Source organism: Gadus macrocephalus, chromosome 5, assembly GCF_031168955.1.
Source record: "Gadus macrocephalus chromosome 5, ASM3116895v1".
Taxonomy (NCBI): domain Eukaryota; kingdom Metazoa; phylum Chordata; class Actinopteri; order Gadiformes; family Gadidae; genus Gadus; species Gadus macrocephalus.
This window is the reverse complement of record NC_082386.1, coordinates 502,501-520,000: the sequence shown is the minus strand read 5'-3', so window position 1 is coordinate 520,000 and position 17,500 is coordinate 502,501. Positions and strand designations below refer to the sequence as shown.

Below are 17,500 nucleotides of genomic sequence, written 5' to 3'. Positions count from 1 at the left end.
ACCAAGAACAAAGACAAAAATATTCACTAGCTTTTCCAGAATACAGCTGGATTATGGGATATCAAATGGAATCCTGAATCATTTCACGAAATAACAGCACAATCTTACAAGGCTGTGCACAACATTGAGCAAAGAACCGAGGGCTCGTCCGGGATTTGAACCCGGGACCTCTCGCACCCGAAGCGAGAATCATACCCCTAGACCAACAAGCCACATCAACATAATTTGATATGTCAATTTTTGAAAATGCTCAAATTATTAGCAGGGGTGCAAGCGTTTAAGAACAATTGTATAATTCCAATTTATTGCCGTCAAATTACAATATTCATTCTTCCTTTGGACTGCATTAAAGTCCTTCTTTGTAATTCAAAAATAGTTACAAATGTCCTGTGATATAGTGCTGCCGAGTTTTCCAAGGTGCTGGATCAATGCTCCAGTTCGAGGAGACGTTGTTTCAAATCCTTGCAGGGGCATTCAACCCTTTGCATTGCAGCATCATTTTGAAAGGCCATTAATAATGTTAGTGTTTTGTGGTAGTGTGGCCGAGCGGTCTAAGACGCTGGATTAAGGCTCCAGTCTCTTAGGAGGCGTGGGTTCAAATCTCACCACTGCCAGTACATGAACTGTGTTCATGGAGTTTTTTGAAATGCTTTTCTCAAAGGCAATACTGTTGAATGGCAATTTCTCAGTTACATGCTTCGAATCCCCTCAAAAAAGCGACAACATTCGTTGAACACCTACACAAGGTCTCACTTTGTGGATCTTTCATTCACACTAACGCAATTGGCAGTTAATTATGCCAAAGAGAATCAATTTGAGATCACGAGCACAAGTTGAATAGTGTGAAAGTGTGAAAAATATATACTCCTTAATGCATTTCAGTAATGACATGCCCTGTTGAATCTGCCGAAAGATATATTCCAACACATTCTATTCCCAATAAAGCAGGTTTGTGCGTTGATGGCAACTAAGAACAAAGACAAAAATAACCACTAGCTTTTCCAGAATACAGCTAGATTATGGGATATCAAATGGAAACCTGAAGCAATTCACGATATATCAGCTCATTCTTTCAAGGCTGTGCACAACATTGAGCAAAGAACCGAGGGCTCAACCAGGATTTGAACCCGGGACCTCCCGCACCCAAAGCAAGAATCATACCCCTAGACCAACGAGCCACATCAACATTATTTGATAGGTCAATTTTTGAAAATGCTCAGATGATTAGCAGGGGTGCAAGCGTTTAAGAACAATTGTATAATTCCAATTTATTGACGTCAAATTACAATATTCATTCTTCCTTTGGACTGCATTAAAGTCCTACTTTGTAATTCAATAATAGTTACAAATGTCCTGTGATATAGTGCTGCCGAGTTTTCCAAGGTGCTGGATCAATGCTCCAGTTCGAGGAGACGTTGTTTCAAATCCTTGCAAGGGCATTCAACCCTTTGCATTGCAGCATCATTTTGAAAGGCCATTAATAATGTTTGAGATTTGTGGTAGTGTGGCAGAGCGGTCTAAGGCGCTGGATTAAGGCTCTAGTCTCTTAGGAGGCGTGGGTTCAAATCCCACCACTGCCAGTACATGAACTGTGTTCAAGGAGTATTTTGAAATGCATTTCTCAAAGGCAATACTGTTGAATGGCTATTTCTCAGTAACATGCTTCGAATCCCCTCAAAAAAGCGACAACATTCGTTCAACACCTACACAAGGTCTCACTTTGTGGATCTTTCATTCACACTAACGCAATTGGCAGTTAATTATGCCAAAGAGAATCAATTTGAGATCACGAGCACAAGTTGAATAGTGTGAAAGTGTGAAAAACCTATACTCCTTAATGCATTTCAGTAATGACATGCCCTGTTGAATGTGCCGAAAGATATATTCCAACACATTCTAATCCCAATAAAGCAGGTTTGTGCGTTGATGGCAACTAAGAACAAAGACAAATATATTCACTAGCTTTTCCAGAATACAGCTGGATTATGGGATATCAAATGGAATCCTGAAGCATTTCACGAAATAACAGCTCAATCTTTCAAGGCTGTGCACAAGATTGAGCAAAGAACCGCGGGCTCGTCTGGGATTTGAACCCGGGACCTCTCGCACCCAAAGCGAGAATCATACCCCTAGACCAACGAGACACATCAACATAATTTGATATGTCAATTTTTGAAAATGCTCAGATGATTAGCAGGGGTGCAAGCGTTTAAGAACAATTGTATAATTCCAATTTATTGCCGTCAAATTACAATATTCATTCTTCCTTTGGACTGCATTAAAGTCCTAATTTGAAATTCAATAATAGTTACAAATGTCCTGTGATATAGTGCTGCCGAGTTTTCCAAGGTGCTGGATCAATGCTCCAGTTCGAGGAGACGTTGTTTCAAATCCTTGCAGGGGCATTCAACCCTTTGCATTGCAGCATCATTTTGAAAGGCCATTAAGAATGTTAGTGTTTTGTGGTAGTGTGGCCGAGCGGTCTAAGGCGCTGGATTAAGGCTCTAGTCTCTTAGGAGGCGTGGGTTCAATTCTCACCACTGCCAGTACATGAACTGTGTTCATGGAGTATTTTGAAATGCATTTCTCAAAGGCAATACTGTTGAATGGCTATTTCTCAGTAACATGCTTCGAATCCCCTCAAAAAAGCGACAACATTCGTTCAACACCTACACAAGGTCTCACTTTGTGGATCTTTCATTCACACTAACGCAATTGGCAGTTAATTATGCCAAAGAGAATCAATTTGAGATCACGAGCACAAGTTGAATAGTGTGAAAGTGTGAAAAACCTATACTCCTTAATGCATTTCAGTAATGACATGCCCTGTTGAATGTGCCGAAAGATATATTCCAACACATTCTAATCCCAATAAAGCAGGTTTGTGCGTTGATGGCAACTAAGAACATAGACAAATATATTCACTAGCTTTTCCAGAATACAGCTGGATTATGGGATATCAAATGGAATCCTGAAGCATTTCACGAAATAACAGCTCAATCTTTCAAGGCTGTGCACAAGATTGAGCAAAGAACCGAGGGCTCGTCTGGGATTTGAACCCGGGACCTCTCGCACCCAATGCGAGAATCATACCCCTAGACCAACGAGACACATCAACATAATTTGATACGTCAATTTTTGAAAATGCTCAGATGATTAGCAGGGGTGCAAGCGTTTAAGAACAATTGTATAATTCCAATTTATTGCCGTCAAATTACAATATTCATTCTTCCTTTGGACTGCATTAAAGTCCTACTTTGAAATTCAATAATAGTTACAAATGTCCTGTGATATAGTGCTGCCGAGTTTTCCAAGGTGCTGGATCAATGCTCCAGTTCGAGGAGACGTTGTTTCAAATCCTTGCAAGGGCATTCAACCCTTTGCATTGCAGCATCATTTTGAAAGGCCATTAATAATATTCAGTCTCATTGGAGGCGTGGGTTCAAATCCCACAACTGCCAGTACATGAACTGTGTTCAAGGAGTATTTTGAAATGCTTTTCTCAAAGGCAATACTGTTGAATGGCAATTTCTCAGTTACATGCTTCGAATTTCCTCAAAAAAGCGACAACATTCGTTGTACACCTACACAAGGTCTCACTTTGTGGATCTTTCGTTCACACTAACGCAATTGGCAGTTAATTATGCCAAAGAAAATATATTTGAGATCACGAGCACAAGTTGAATAGTGTGAAAGTGTGAAAAATATATACTCCTTAATGCATTTCAGTAATGACATGCCCTGTTGTATGTGCCTCAAGATATATTCCAATACATTCTATTCCCAATAAAGCAGGTTTGTGCGTTAATGGCAACTAAGAACAAATACAAAAATATTCACTAGCTTTTCCAGAGAACACCTGGATTATGGGATATCAAATGGAAACCTGAAGCAATTCACAAAATATCAGCTCAATCTTTCAAGGCAGTGCACAACATTGAGCAAAGAACCGAGGGCTCGTCCGGGAATTGAACCCGGGACCTCTCGCACCCTAAGCGTGAATCATACCCCTAGACCAACGAGCCACATCAACTTAATTTGATATGTCAATTTTTGAAAATGCTCAAATGATTAGAAGGGGTGCAAGCGTTTAAGAACAATTGTATAATTGAATGTGCCGAAAGATATATTCCAACACATTCAATTCCCAATAAAGCAGGTTTGTGTGTTGATGGCAACTAAGAACAAAGACAAAAATATTCACTATCTTTTCCAGAATACAGCTGGATTATGGGATATCAAATGGAATCCTGAAGCATTTCACAAAATATCAGCTCAATCTTTCAAGGCAGTGCACAACATTAAGCAAAGAACCGAGGGCTCGTCCGGGAAATGAACCCGGGACCTCCCGCACCCTAAGCGAGAATCATACCCCTAGACCAACGAGCCACATCAACAAATTTTGATATGTCAATTTTTGAAAATGCTCAAATTATTAGCAGGGGAGCAAGCGTTTAAGAATAATTGTGTAATTCCAATTTATTGCCGTCAAATTACAATATTCATTCTTCCTTTGGACTGCATTAAAGTCCTACTTTGTAATTCAAAAATAGTTACAAATGTCCTGTGATATAGTGCTGCCGAGTTTTCCAAGGTGCTGGATCAATGCTCCAGTTCGAGGAGACGTTGTTTCAAATCCTTGCAGGGGCATTCAACCCTTTGCATTGCAGCTTCATTTTGAAAGGCCATTAAGAATTTTAGTGTATTGTGGTAGTGTGGCCGAGCGGTCTAAGGCGCTGGATTTAGGCTCCAGTCTCTTAGGAGGCGTGGGTTCAAATCCCACCACTGCCAGTACATGAACTGTGTTCAAGGAGTATTTTGAAATGCTTTTCTCACAGGCAATACTGTTGAATGGCAATTTCTCAGTTACATGCTTCTAATCCCCTCAAAAAAGCGACAACATTCGTTGAACACCTACACAAGGTCTCACTTTGTGGATCTTTCATTCACACTAACGCAATTGGCAGTTAATTATTCCAAAGAGAATCAATTTGAGATCACGAGCACAAGTTGAATAGTGTGAAAGTGTGAAAAATATATACTCCTTAATGCATTTCAGTAATGACATGCCCTGTTGAATGTGCCGAAAGATATATTCCAACACATTCTATTCCCAATAAAGCAGGTTTGTGCGTTGATGGCAACTAAGAAAAAAGACAAAAATATTCACTCGTTTTTCCAGAATACAGCTGGATTATGGGATATCAAATGGAATCCTGAAGCATTTCACGAATTAACAGCTCAATCTTTCAAGGCTGTGCACAACATTGAGCAAAGAACCGAGGGCTCGTCCGGGATTTGAACCCGGGACCTCTCGCACCCAAAGCGAGAATCATACCCCTAGACCAACGAGCCACATCAACATATTTTGATATGTCAATTTTTGAAAATGCTCAAATTATTAGCAGGGGTGCAAGCGTTTAAGAACAATTGTATAATTCCAATTTATTGCCGTCAAATTACAATATTCATTCTTCCTTTGGACTGCATTAAAGTCCTACTTTGTAATTCAAAAATAGTTACAAATGTCCTGTGATATAGTGCTGCCGAGTTTTCCAAGGTGCTGGATCAATGCTCCAGTTCGAGGAGACGTTGTTTCAAATCCTTGCAGGGGCATTCAACCCTTTGCATTGCAGCATCATTTTGAAAGGCCATTAAGAATGTTAGTGTTTTGTGGTAGTGTGGCCGAGCGGTCTAAGGCGCTGGATTAAGGCTCCAGTCTCTTAGGAGGCGTGGGTTCAAATCCCACCACTGCCAGTACATGAACTGTGTTCAAGGAGAATTTTGAAATGCTTTTCTCAAAGGCAATACTGTTGAATGGCAATTTCTCAGTTACATGCTTCGAATCCCCTCAAAAAAGCGACAACATTCGTTGAACACCTACACAAGGTCTCACTTTGTGGATCTTTCATTCACACTAACGCAATTGGCAGTTAATTATGCCAAAGAGAATCAATTTGAGATCACGAGCACAAGTTGAATGGTGTGAAAGTGTGAAAAATATATACTCCTTAATGCATTTCAGTAATGACATGCCCTGTTTAATGTGCCGAAAGATATATTCCAACACATTCTATTCCCAATAAAGCAGGTTTGTGCGTTGATGGCAACCAAGAACAAAGACAAAAATATTCACTAGCTTTTCCAGAATACAGCTGGATTATGGGATATCAAATGGAATCCTGAAGCATTTCACGAAATAACAGCTCAATCTTTCAAGGCTGTGCACAACATTGTGCAAAGAACCGAGGGCTCGTCCGGGAATTGAACCCGGGACCTCTCACACCCTAAGCGAGAATCATACCCCTAGACCAACGAGCCACATCAACATAATTTGATACGTCAATTTTTGAAAATGCTCAAATGATTAGCAGGGGTGCAAGCGTTTAAGAACAATTGTGTAATTGAATGTGCCGAAAGATATATTCCAACACATTCTATTCCCAATAAAGCAGGTTTGTGTGTTGATGGCAACTAAGAACAAAGACAAAAATATTCACTAGCTTTTCCAGAATACAGCTGGATTATGGGATATCAAATGGAATCCTGAAGCATTTCACGAAATAACAGCTCAATCTTTCAAGGCAGTGCACAACATTGAGCAAAGAAACGAGGGCTCGTCCGGGAATTGAACCCGGGACCTCTCGCACCCTAAGCGAGAATCATACCCCTAGACCAACGAGCCACATCAACATAATTTGATATGTCAATTTTTGAAAATGCTCAAATGATTAGCTGGGGTGCAAGCGTTTAAGAACAATTGTATAATTCCAATTTATTGCCGTCAAATTACAATATTTATTCTTCCTTTGGACTGCATTAAAGTCCTACTTTGTAATTCAAAAATAGTTACAAATGTCCTGTGATGTAGTGCTGCCGAGTTTTCCAAGGTGCTGGATCAATAATCCAGTTCGAGGAGACGTTGTTTCAAATCCTTGCAGGGGCATTCAACCATTTGCATTGCAGCATCATTTTGAAAGGCCATTAAGAATGTTTGTGATTTGTGGTAGAATGGCCGAGCGGTCTAAGGCGCTGGATTTAGGCTTCAGTCTCATTGGAGGCGTGGGTTCAAATCCCATTACTGACAGTACATGAACTGTGTTCAAGGAGTATTTTGAAATGCTTTTCTCAAAGGCAATACTGTTGAATGGCTATTTCTCAGTTACATGCTTCGAATTTCCTCAAAAAAGCGACAACATTCGTTGAACACCTACACAAGGTCTCACTTTGTGGATCTTTCGTTCACACTAACGCAATTGGCAGTTAATTATGCCAAAGAGAATCAATTTGAGATCACTAGCACAAGTTGAATAGTGTGAAAGTGTGAAAAATATATACTCCTTAATGCATTTCATTAATGACATGCCCTGTTGTATGTGCCTCAAGATATATTCCAATACATTCTATTCCCAATAAAGCAGGTTTGTGCGTTAATGGCAACTAAGAACAAAGACAAAAATATTCACTAGCTTTTCCAGAGAACACCAGGATTATGGGATATCAAATTGAAACCTGAAGCATTTTAAGAAATATCAGTTCAATCTTTCAAGGCAGTGCACAACATTGAGCAAAGAACCGAGGTCTCGTCCGGGAATTGAACCCCGGACCTCTCGCACCCTAAGCGAGAATCATACCCCTAGACCAACGAGCCACATCAACTTAATTTGATATGTCAATTTTTGAAAATGCTCAAATGATTAGCAGGGGTGCAAGCGTTTAAGAACAATTGTATAATTCCAATTTATTGCCGTCAAATTACAATATTCTTTCTTCCTTTGGACTGCATTAAAGTCCTACTTTGTAATTCAAAAATAGTTACAAATGTCCTGTGATATAGTGCTGCCGTGTTTTCCAAGGTGCTGGATCAATGCTCCAGTTCGAGGAGACGTTGTTTCAAAAACTTGCAGGGGCATTCAACCCTTTGCATTGCAGCATCATTTTGAAAGGCCATTAAGAATGATAGTATATTGTGGTAGTGTGGCCGAGCGGTCAAAGGCGCTGGATTAAGGCACCAGTCTCTTTGGAGCCTATGGTTCAAATCCCACCACTGCCAGTACATGAACTGTGTTCAAGGAGTATTTTGAAATGCATTTCTCAAAGGCAATACCGTTGAATGGCAATTTCTCAGTTACATGCTTCGAATCCCCACAAAAAAGCGACAACATTCGTTGAACACCTACACAAGGTCTCACATTGTGAATCTTTCATTCACACTAACGCAATTGGCAGTTAATTATGCCAAAGAGAATCAATTTGAGATCACGAGCACAAGTTGAATGGTGTGAAAGTGTGAAAAATATATACTCCTTAATGCATTTCAGTAATGACATGCCCTGTTGAATGTGCCGAAAGATATATTCCAACACATTCTATTCCCAATAAAGCAGGTTTGTGCGTTGATGGCAACCAAGAACAAAGACAAAAATATTCACTAGCTTTTCCAGAATACAGCTGGATTATGGGATATCAAATGGAATCCTGAATCATTTCACGAAATAACAGCACAAACTTACAAGGCTGTGCACAACATTGAGCAAAGAACCGAGGGCTCGTCCGGGATTTGAACCCGGGACCTCTCGCACCCGAAGCGAGAATCATACCCCTAGACCAACAAGCCACATCAACATAATTTGATATGTCAATTTTTGAAAATGCTCAAATTATTAGCAGGGGTGCAAGCGTTTAAGAACAATTGTATAATTCCAATTTATTGCCGTCAAATTACAATATTCATTCTTCCTTTGGACTGCATTAAAGTCCTTCTTTGTAATTCAAAAATAGTTACAAATGTCCTGTGATATAGTGCTGCCGAGTTTTCCAAGGTGCTGGATCAATGCTCCAGTTCGAGGAGACGTTGTTTCAAATCCTTGCAGGGGCATTCAACCCTTTGCATTGCAGCATCATTTTGAAAGGCCATTAATAATGTTAGTGTTTTGTGGTAGTGTGGCCGAGCGGTCTAAGACGCTGGATTAAGGCTCCAGTCTCTTAGGAGGCGTGGGTTCAAATCTCACCACTGCCAGTACATGAACTGTGTTCATGGAGTTTTTTGAAATGCTTTTCTCAAAGGCAATACTGTTGAATGGCAATTTCTCAGTTACATGCTTCGAATCCCCTCAAAAAAGCGACAACATTCGTTGAACACCTACACAAGGTCTCACTTTGTGGATCTTTCATTCACACTAACGCAATTGGCAGTTAATTATGCCAAAGAGAATCAATTTGAGATCACGAGCACAAGTTGAATAGTGTGAAAGTGTGAAAAATATATACTCCTTAATGCATTTCAGGGATGACATGCCCTGTTGAATGTGCCGAAAGATATATTCCAACACATTCTAATCCCAATAAAGCAGGTTTGTGCGTTGATGGCAACTAAGAACAAAGACAAATATATTCACTAGCTTTTCCAGAATACAGCTGGATTATGGGATATCAAATGGAATCCTGAAGCATTTCACGAAATAACAGCTCAATCTTTCAAGGCTGTGCACAAGATTGAGCAAAGAACCGAGGGCTCGTCTGGGATTTGAACCCGGGACCTCTCGCACCCAAAGCGAGAATCATACCCCTAGACCAACGAGACACATCAACATAATTTGATATGTCAATTTTTGAAAATGCTCAGATGATTAGCAGGGGTGCAAGCGTTTAAGAACAATTGTATAATTCCAATTTATTGCCGTCAAATTACAATATTCATTCTTCCTTTGGACTGCATTAAAGTCCTACTTTGAAATTCAATAATAGTTACAAATGTCCTGTGATATAGTGCTGCCGAGTTTTCCAAGGTGCTGGATCAATGCTCCAGTTCGAGGAGACGTTGTTTCAAATCCTTGCAGGGGCATTCAACCCTTTGCATTGCAGCATCATTTTGAAAGGCCATTAAGAATGTTAGTGTTTTGTGGTAGTGTGGCCGAGCGGTCTAAGGCGCTGGATTAAGGCTCCAGTCTCTTAGGAGGCGTGGGTTCAATTCTCACCACTGCCAGTACATGAACTGTGTTCATGGAGTATTTTGAAATGCATTTCTCAAAGGCAATACTGTTGAATGGCTATTTCTCAGTAACATGCTTCGAATCCCCTCAAAAAAGCGACAACATTCGTTCAACACCTACACAAGGTCTCACTTTGTGGATCTTTCATTCACACTAACGCAATTGGCAGTTAATTATGCCAAAGAGAATCAATTTGAGATCACGAGCACAAGTTGAATAGTGTGAAAGTGTGAAAAACCTATACTCCTTAATGCATTTCAGTAATGACATGCCCTGTTGAATGTGCCGAAAGATATATTCCAACACATTCTAATCCCAATAAAGCAGGTTTGTGCGTTGATGGCAACTAAGAACAAAGACAAATATATTCACTAGCTTTTCCAGAATACAGCTGGATTATGGGATATCAAATGGAATCCTGAAGCATTTCACGAAATAACAGCTCAATCTTTCAAGGCTGTGCACAAGATTGAGCATAGAACCGAGGGCTCGTCTGGGATTTGAACCCGGGACCTCTCGCACCCAAAGCGAGAATCATACCCCTAGACCAACGAGACACATCAACATAATTTGATATGTCAATTTTTGAAAATGCTCAGATGATTAGCAGGGGTGCAAGCGTTTAAGAACAATTGTATAATTCCAATTTATTGCCGTCAAATTACAATATTCATTCTTCCTTTGGACTGCATTAAAGTCCTACTTTGAAATTCAATAATAGTTACAAATGTCCTGTGATATAGTGCTGCCGAGTTTTCCAAGGTGCTGGATCAATGCTCCAGTTCGAGGAGACGTTGTTTCAAATCCTTGCAAGGGCATTCAACCCTTTGCATTGCAGCATCATTTTGAAAGGCCATTAATAATATTCAGTCTCATTGGAGGCGTGGGTTCAAATCCCACAACTGCCAGTACATGAACTGTGTTCAAGGAGAATTTTGAAATGCTTTTCTCAAAGGCAATACTGTTGAATGGCAATTTCTCAGTTACATGCTTCGAATCCCCTCAAAAAAGCGACAACATTCGTTGAACACCTACACAAGGTCTCACTTTGTGGATCTTTCATTCACACTAACGCAATTGGCAGTTAATTATGCCAAAGAGAATCAATTTGAGATCACGAGCACAAGTTGAATGGTGTGAAAGTGTGAAAAATATATACTCCTTAATGCATTTCAGTAATGACATGCCCTGTTTAATGTGCCGAAAGATATATTCCAACACATTCTATTCCCAATAAAGCAGGTTTGTGCGTTGATGGCAACCAAGAACAAAGACAAAAATATTCACTAGCTTTTCCAGAATACAGCTGGATTATGGGATATCAAATGGAATCCTGAAGCATTTCACGAAATAACAGCTCAATCTTTCAAGGCTGTGCACAACATTGTGCAAAGAACCGAGGGCTCGTCCGGGAATTGAACCCGGGACCTCTCACACCCTAAGCGAGAATCATACCCCTAGACCAACGAGCCACATCAACATAATTTGATACGTCAATTTTTGAAAATGCTCAAATGATTAGCAGGGGTGCAAGCGTTTAAGAACAATTGTGTAATTGAATGTGCCGAAAGATATATTCCAACACATTCTATTCCCAATAAAGCAGGTTTGTGTGTTGATGGCAACTAAGAACAAAGACAAAAATATTCACTAGCTTTTCCAGAATACAGCTGGATTATGGGATATCAAATGGAATCCTGAAGCATTTCACGAAATAACAGCTCAATCTTTCAAGGCAGTGCACAACATTGAGCAAAGAAACGAGGGCTCGTCCGGGAATTGAACCCGGGACCTCTCGCACCCTAAGCGAGAATCATACCCCTAGACCAACGAGCCACATCAACATAATTTGATATGTCAATTTTTGAAAATGCTCAAATGATTAGCTGGGGTGCAAGCGTTTAAGAACAATTGTATAATTCCAATTTATTGCCGTCAAATTACAATATTTATTCTTCCTTTGGACTGCATTAAAGTCCTACTTTGTAATTCAAAAATAGTTACAAATGTCCTGTGATGTAGTGCTGCCGAGTTTTCCAAGGTGCTGGATCAATAATCCAGTTCGAGGAGACGTTGTTTCAAATCCTTGCAGGGGCATTCAACCATTTGCATTGCAGCATCATTTTGAAAGGCCATTAAGAATGTTTGTGATTTGTGGTAGAATGGCCGAGCGGTCTAAGGCGCTGGATTTAGGCTTCAGTCTCATTGGAGGCGTGGGTTCAAATCCCATTACTGACAGTACATGAACTGTGTTCAAGGAGTATTTTGAAATGCTTTTCTCAAAGGCAATACTGTTGAATGGCTATTTCTCAGTTACATGCTTCGAATTTCCTCAAAAAAGCGACAACATTCGTTGAACACCTACACAAGGTCTCACTTTGTGGATCTTTCGTTCACACTAACGCAATTGGCAGTTAATTATGCCAAAGAGAATCAATTTGAGATCACTAGCACAAGTTGAATAGTGTGAAAGTGTGAAAAATATATACTCCTTAATGCATTTCATTAATGACATGCCCTGTTGTATGTGCCTCAAGATATATTCCAATACATTCTATTCCCAATAAAGCAGGTTTGTGCGTTAATGGCAACTAAGAACAAAGACAAAAATATTCACTAGCTTTTCCAGAGAACACCAGGATTATGGGATATCAAATTGAAACCTGAAGCATTTTAAGAAATATCAGTTCAATCTTTCAAGGCAGTGCACAACATTGAGCAAAGAACCGAGGTCTCGTCCGGGAATTGAACCCCGGACCTCTCGCACCCTAAGCGAGAATCATACCCCTAGACCAACGAGCCACATCAACTTAATTTGATATGTCAATTTTTGAAAATGCTCAAATGATTAGCAGGGGTGCAAGCGTTTAAGAACAATTGTATAATTCCAATTTATTGCCGTCAAATTACAATATTCTTTCTTCCTTTGGACTGCATTAAAGTCCTACTTTGTAATTCAAAAATAGTTACAAATGTCCTGTGATATAGTGCTGCCGTGTTTTCCAAGGTGCTGGATCAATGCTCCAGTTCGAGGAGACGTTGTTTCAAAAACTTGCAGGGGCATTCAACCCTTTGCATTGCAGCATCATTTTGAAAGGCCATTAAGAATGATAGTATATTGTGGTAGTGTGGCCGAGCGGTCAAAGGCGCTGGATTAAGGCACCAGTCTCTTTGGAGCCTATGGTTCAAATCCCACCACTGCCAGTACATGAACTGTGTTCAAGGAGTATTTTGAAATGCATTTCTCAAAGGCAATACCGTTGAATGGCAATTTCTCAGTTACATGCTTCGAATCCCCACAAAAAAGCGACAACATTCGTTGAACACCTACACAAGGTCTCACATTGTGAATCTTTCATTCACACTAACGCAATTGGCAGTTAATTATGCCAAAGAGAATCAATTTGAGATCACGAGCACAAGTTGAATGGTGTGAAAGTGTGAAAAATATATACTCCTTAATGCATTTCAGTAATGACATGCCCTGTTGAATGTGCCGAAAGATATATTCCAACACATTCTATTCCCAATAAAGCAGGTTTGTGCGTTGATGGCAACCAAGAACAAAGACAAAAATATTCACTAGCTTTTCCAGAATACAGCTGGATTATGGGATATCAAATGGAATCCTGAATCATTTCACGAAATAACAGCACAAACTTACAAGGCTGTGCACAACATTGAGCAAAGAACCGAGGGCTCGTCCGGGATTTGAACCCGGGACCTCTCGCACCCGAAGCGAGAATCATACCCCTAGACCAACAAGCCACATCAACATAATTTGATATGTCAATTTTTGAAAATGCTCAAATTATTAGCAGGGGTGCAAGCGTTTAAGAACAATTGTATAATTCCAATTTATTGCCGTCAAATTACAATATTCATTCTTCCTTTGGACTGCATTAAAGTCCTTCTTTGTAATTCAAAAATAGTTACAAATGTCCTGTGATATAGTGCTGCCGAGTTTTCCAAGGTGCTGGATCAATGCTCCAGTTCGAGGAGACGTTGTTTCAAATCCTTGCAGGGGCATTCAACCCTTTGCATTGCAGCATCATTTTGAAAGGCCATTAATAATGTTAGTGTTTTGTGGTAGTGTGGCCGAGCGGTCTAAGACGCTGGATTAAGGCTCCAGTCTCTTAGGAGGCGTGGGTTCAAATCTCACCACTGCCAGTACATGAACTGTGTTCATGGAGTTTTTTGAAATGCTTTTCTCAAAGGCAATACTGTTGAATGGCAATTTCTCAGTTACATGCTTCGAATCCCCTCAAAAAAGCGACAACATTCGTTGAACACCTACACAAGGTCTCACTTTGTGGATCTTTCATTCACACTAACGCAATTGGCAGTTAATTATGCCAAAGAGAATCAATTTGAGATCACGAGCACAAGTTGAATAGTGTGAAAGTGTGAAAAATATATACTCCTTAATGCATTTCAGGGATGACATGCCCTGTTGAATGTGCCGAAAGATATATTCCAACACATTCTAATCCCAATAAAGCAGGTTTGTGCGTTGATGGCAACTAAGAACAAAGACAAATATATTCACTAGCTTTTCCAGAATACAGCTGGATTATGGGATATCAAATGGAATCCTGAAGCATTTCACGAAATAACAGCTCAATCTTTCAAGGCTGTGCACAAGATTGAGCAAAGAACCGAGGGCTCGTCTGGGATTTGAACCCGGGACCTCTCGCACCCAAAGCGAGAATCATACCCCTAGACCAACGAGACACATCAACATAATTTGATATGTCAATTTTTGAAAATGCTCAGATGATTAGCAGGGGTGCAAGCGTTTAAGAACAATTGTATAATTCCAATTTATTGCCGTCAAATTACAATATTCATTCTTCCTTTGGACTGCATTAAAGTCCTACTTTGAAATTCAATAATAGTTACAAATGTCCTGTGATATAGTGCTGCCGAGTTTTCCAAGGTGCTGGATCAATGCTCCAGTTCGAGGAGACGTTGTTTCAAATCCTTGCAGGGGCATTCAACCCTTTGCATTGCAGCATCATTTTGAAAGGCCATTAAGAATGTTAGTGTTTTGTGGTAGTGTGGCCGAGCGGTCTAAGGCGCTGGATTAAGGCTCCAGTCTCTTAGGAGGCGTGGGTTCAATTCTCACCACTGCCAGTACATGAACTGTGTTCATGGAGTATTTTGAAATGCATTTCTCAAAGGCAATACTGTTGAATGGCTATTTCTCAGTAACATGCTTCGAATCCCCTCAAAAAAGCGACAACATTCGTTCAACACCTACACAAGGTCTCACTTTGTGGATCTTTCATTCACACTAACGCAATTGGCAGTTAATTATGCCAAAGAGAATCAATTTGAGATCACGAGCACAAGTTGAATAGTGTGAAAGTGTGAAAAACCTATACTCCTTAATGCATTTCAGTAATGACATGCCCTGTTGAATGTGCCGAAAGATATATTCCAACACATTCTAATCCCAATAAAGCAGGTTTGTGCGTTGATGGCAACTAAGAACAAAGACAAATATATTCACTAGCTTTTCCAGAATACAGCTGGATTATGGGATATCAAATGGAATCCTGAAGCATTTCACGAAATAACAGCTCAATCTTTCAAGGCTGTGCACAAGATTGAGCATAGAACCGAGGGCTCGTCTGGGATTTGAACCCGGGACCTCTCGCACCCAAAGCGAGAATCATACCCCTAGACCAACGAGACACATCAACATAATTTGATATGTCAATTTTTGAAAATGCTCAGATGATTAGCAGGGGTGCAAGCGTTTAAGAACAATTGTATAATTCCAATTTATTGCCGTCAAATTACAATATTCATTCTTCCTTTGGACTGCATTAAAGTCCTACTTTGAAATTCAATAATAGTTACAAATGTCCTGTGATATAGTGCTGCCGAGTTTTCCAAGGTGCTGGATCAATGCTCCAGTTCGAGGAGACGTTGTTTCAAATCCTTGCAAGGGCATTCAACCCTTTGCATTGCAGCATCATTTTGAAAGGCCATTAATAATATTCAGTCTCATTGGAGGCGTGGGTTCAAATCCCACAACTGCCAGTACATGAACTGTGTTCAAGGAGTATTTTGAAATGCTTTTCTCAAAGGCAATACTGTTGAATGGCAATTTCTCAGTTACATGCTTCGAATTTCCTCAAAAAAGCGACAACATTCGTTGTACACCTACACAAGGTCTCACTTTGTGGATCTTTCGTTCACACTAACGCAATTGGCAGTTAATTATGCCAAAGAAAATATATTTGAGATCACGAGCACAAGTTGAATAGTGTGAAAGTGTGAAAAATATATACTCCTTAATGCATTTCAGTAATGACATGCCCTGTTGTATGTGCCTCAAGATATATTCCAATACATTCTATTCCCAATAAAGCAGGTTTGTGCGTTAATGGCAACTAAGAACAAATACAAAAATATTCACTATCTTTTCCAGAATACAGCTGGATTATGGGATATCAAATGGAATCCTGAAGCATTTCACAAAATATCAGCTCAATCTTTCAAGGCAGTGCACAACATTAAGCAAAGAACCGAGGGCTCGTCCGGGAATTGAACCCGGGACCTCCCGCACCCTAAGCGAGAATCATACCCCTAGACCAACGAGCCACATCAACAAATTTTGATATGTCAATTTTTGAAAATGCTCAAATTATTAGCAGGGGAGCAAGCGTTTAAGAATAATTGTGTAATTCCAATTTATTGCCGTCAAATTACAATATTCATTCTTCCTTTGGACTGCATTAAAGTCCTACTTTGTAATTCAAAAATAGTTACAAATGTCCTGTGATATAGTGCTGCCGAGTTTTCCAAGGTGCTGGATCAATGCTCCAGTTCGAGGAGACGTTGTTTCAAATCCTTGCAGGGGCATTCAACCCTTTGCATTGCAGCTTCATTTTGAAAGGCCATTAAGAATGTTAGTGTATTGTGGTAGTGTGGCCGAGCGGTCTAAGGCGCTGGATTTAGGCTCCAGTCTCTTAGGAGGCGTGGGTTCAAATCCCACCACTGCCAGTACATGAACTGTGTTCAAGGAGTATTTTGAAATGCTTTTCTCACAGGCAATACTGTTGAATGGCAATTTCTCAGTTACATGCTTCTAATCCCCTCAAAAAAGCGACAACATTCGTTGAACACCTACACAAGGTCTCACTTTGTGGATCTTTCATTCACACTAACGCAATTGGCAGTTAATTATTCCAAAGAGAATCAATTTGAGATCACGAGCACAAGTTGAATAGTGTGAAAGTGTGAAAAATATATACTCCTTAATGCATTTCAGTAATGACATGCCCTGTTGAATGTGCCGAAAGATATATTCCAACACATTCTATTCCCAATAAAGCAGGTTTGTGCGTTGATGGCAACTAAGAAAAAAGACAAAAATATTCACTAGTTTTTCCAGAATACAGCTGGATTATGGGATATCAAATGGAATCCTGAAGCATTTCACGAATTAACAGCTCAATCTTTCAAGGCTGTGCACAACATTGAGCAAAGAACCG

At 40.0% G+C, this 17,500-nt stretch overlaps 23 non-coding genes across 23 annotated transcripts; 10 read left to right on the top strand and 13 right to left on the bottom strand.

Annotated features, from left to right (window-relative positions):
• Positions 1-140: 140 nt before the first annotated feature.
• On the bottom strand, positions 141-212 carry trnap-cgg (transfer RNA proline (anticodon CGG)). The gene has a single exon. It is a non-coding gene; the product is annotated as a tRNA-Pro (tRNA).
• A 320-nt stretch (positions 213-532) lies between these two features.
• trnal-aag (transfer RNA leucine (anticodon AAG)) lies at positions 533-614 on the top strand. The gene has a single exon. It is a non-coding gene; the product is annotated as a tRNA-Leu (tRNA).
• An 884-nt stretch (positions 615-1,498) lies between these two features.
• Positions 1,499-1,580, top strand: trnal-aag (transfer RNA leucine (anticodon AAG)). The gene has a single exon. It is a non-coding gene; the product is annotated as a tRNA-Leu (tRNA).
• An 884-nt stretch (positions 1,581-2,464) lies between these two features.
• trnal-aag (transfer RNA leucine (anticodon AAG)) lies at positions 2,465-2,546 on the top strand. The gene has a single exon. It is a non-coding gene; the product is annotated as a tRNA-Leu (tRNA).
• Positions 2,547-3,953: 1,407 nt separating this feature from the next.
• Positions 3,954-4,025, bottom strand: trnap-agg (transfer RNA proline (anticodon AGG)). Its single transcript has one exon. It is a non-coding gene; the product is annotated as a tRNA-Pro (tRNA).
• Positions 4,026-4,317: 292 nt separating this feature from the next.
• trnap-agg (transfer RNA proline (anticodon AGG)) lies at positions 4,318-4,389 on the bottom strand. The gene has a single exon. It is a non-coding gene; the product is annotated as a tRNA-Pro (tRNA).
• A 320-nt stretch (positions 4,390-4,709) lies between these two features.
• trnal-uag (transfer RNA leucine (anticodon UAG)) lies at positions 4,710-4,791 on the top strand. Its single transcript has one exon. It is a non-coding gene; the product is annotated as a tRNA-Leu (tRNA).
• A 492-nt stretch (positions 4,792-5,283) lies between these two features.
• Positions 5,284-5,355, bottom strand: trnap-ugg (transfer RNA proline (anticodon UGG)). Its single transcript has one exon. It is a non-coding gene; the product is annotated as a tRNA-Pro (tRNA).
• A 320-nt stretch (positions 5,356-5,675) lies between these two features.
• Positions 5,676-5,757, top strand: trnal-aag (transfer RNA leucine (anticodon AAG)). Its single transcript has one exon. It is a non-coding gene; the product is annotated as a tRNA-Leu (tRNA).
• Positions 5,758-6,249: 492 nt separating this feature from the next.
• trnap-agg (transfer RNA proline (anticodon AGG)) lies at positions 6,250-6,321 on the bottom strand. The gene has a single exon. It is a non-coding gene; the product is annotated as a tRNA-Pro (tRNA).
• A 292-nt stretch (positions 6,322-6,613) lies between these two features.
• trnap-agg (transfer RNA proline (anticodon AGG)) lies at positions 6,614-6,685 on the bottom strand. Its single transcript has one exon. It is a non-coding gene; the product is annotated as a tRNA-Pro (tRNA).
• An 893-nt stretch (positions 6,686-7,578) lies between these two features.
• trnap-agg (transfer RNA proline (anticodon AGG)) lies at positions 7,579-7,651 on the bottom strand. The gene has a single exon. It is a non-coding gene; the product is annotated as a tRNA-Pro (tRNA).
• An 894-nt stretch (positions 7,652-8,545) lies between these two features.
• Positions 8,546-8,617, bottom strand: trnap-cgg (transfer RNA proline (anticodon CGG)). Its single transcript has one exon. It is a non-coding gene; the product is annotated as a tRNA-Pro (tRNA).
• A 320-nt stretch (positions 8,618-8,937) lies between these two features.
• Positions 8,938-9,019, top strand: trnal-aag (transfer RNA leucine (anticodon AAG)). Its single transcript has one exon. It is a non-coding gene; the product is annotated as a tRNA-Leu (tRNA).
• An 884-nt stretch (positions 9,020-9,903) lies between these two features.
• Positions 9,904-9,985, top strand: trnal-aag (transfer RNA leucine (anticodon AAG)). Its single transcript has one exon. It is a non-coding gene; the product is annotated as a tRNA-Leu (tRNA).
• A 1,407-nt stretch (positions 9,986-11,392) lies between these two features.
• Positions 11,393-11,464, bottom strand: trnap-agg (transfer RNA proline (anticodon AGG)). The gene has a single exon. It is a non-coding gene; the product is annotated as a tRNA-Pro (tRNA).
• A 292-nt stretch (positions 11,465-11,756) lies between these two features.
• On the bottom strand, positions 11,757-11,828 carry trnap-agg (transfer RNA proline (anticodon AGG)). The gene has a single exon. It is a non-coding gene; the product is annotated as a tRNA-Pro (tRNA).
• An 893-nt stretch (positions 11,829-12,721) lies between these two features.
• Positions 12,722-12,794, bottom strand: trnap-agg (transfer RNA proline (anticodon AGG)). Its single transcript has one exon. It is a non-coding gene; the product is annotated as a tRNA-Pro (tRNA).
• An 894-nt stretch (positions 12,795-13,688) lies between these two features.
• On the bottom strand, positions 13,689-13,760 carry trnap-cgg (transfer RNA proline (anticodon CGG)). The gene has a single exon. It is a non-coding gene; the product is annotated as a tRNA-Pro (tRNA).
• Positions 13,761-14,080: 320 nt separating this feature from the next.
• trnal-aag (transfer RNA leucine (anticodon AAG)) lies at positions 14,081-14,162 on the top strand. Its single transcript has one exon. It is a non-coding gene; the product is annotated as a tRNA-Leu (tRNA).
• An 884-nt stretch (positions 14,163-15,046) lies between these two features.
• Positions 15,047-15,128, top strand: trnal-aag (transfer RNA leucine (anticodon AAG)). Its single transcript has one exon. It is a non-coding gene; the product is annotated as a tRNA-Leu (tRNA).
• A 1,407-nt stretch (positions 15,129-16,535) lies between these two features.
• trnap-agg (transfer RNA proline (anticodon AGG)) lies at positions 16,536-16,607 on the bottom strand. Its single transcript has one exon. It is a non-coding gene; the product is annotated as a tRNA-Pro (tRNA).
• Positions 16,608-16,927: 320 nt separating this feature from the next.
• Positions 16,928-17,009, top strand: trnal-uag (transfer RNA leucine (anticodon UAG)). The gene has a single exon. It is a non-coding gene; the product is annotated as a tRNA-Leu (tRNA).
• The last annotated feature ends 491 nt before the right edge of the window (positions 17,010-17,500 follow it).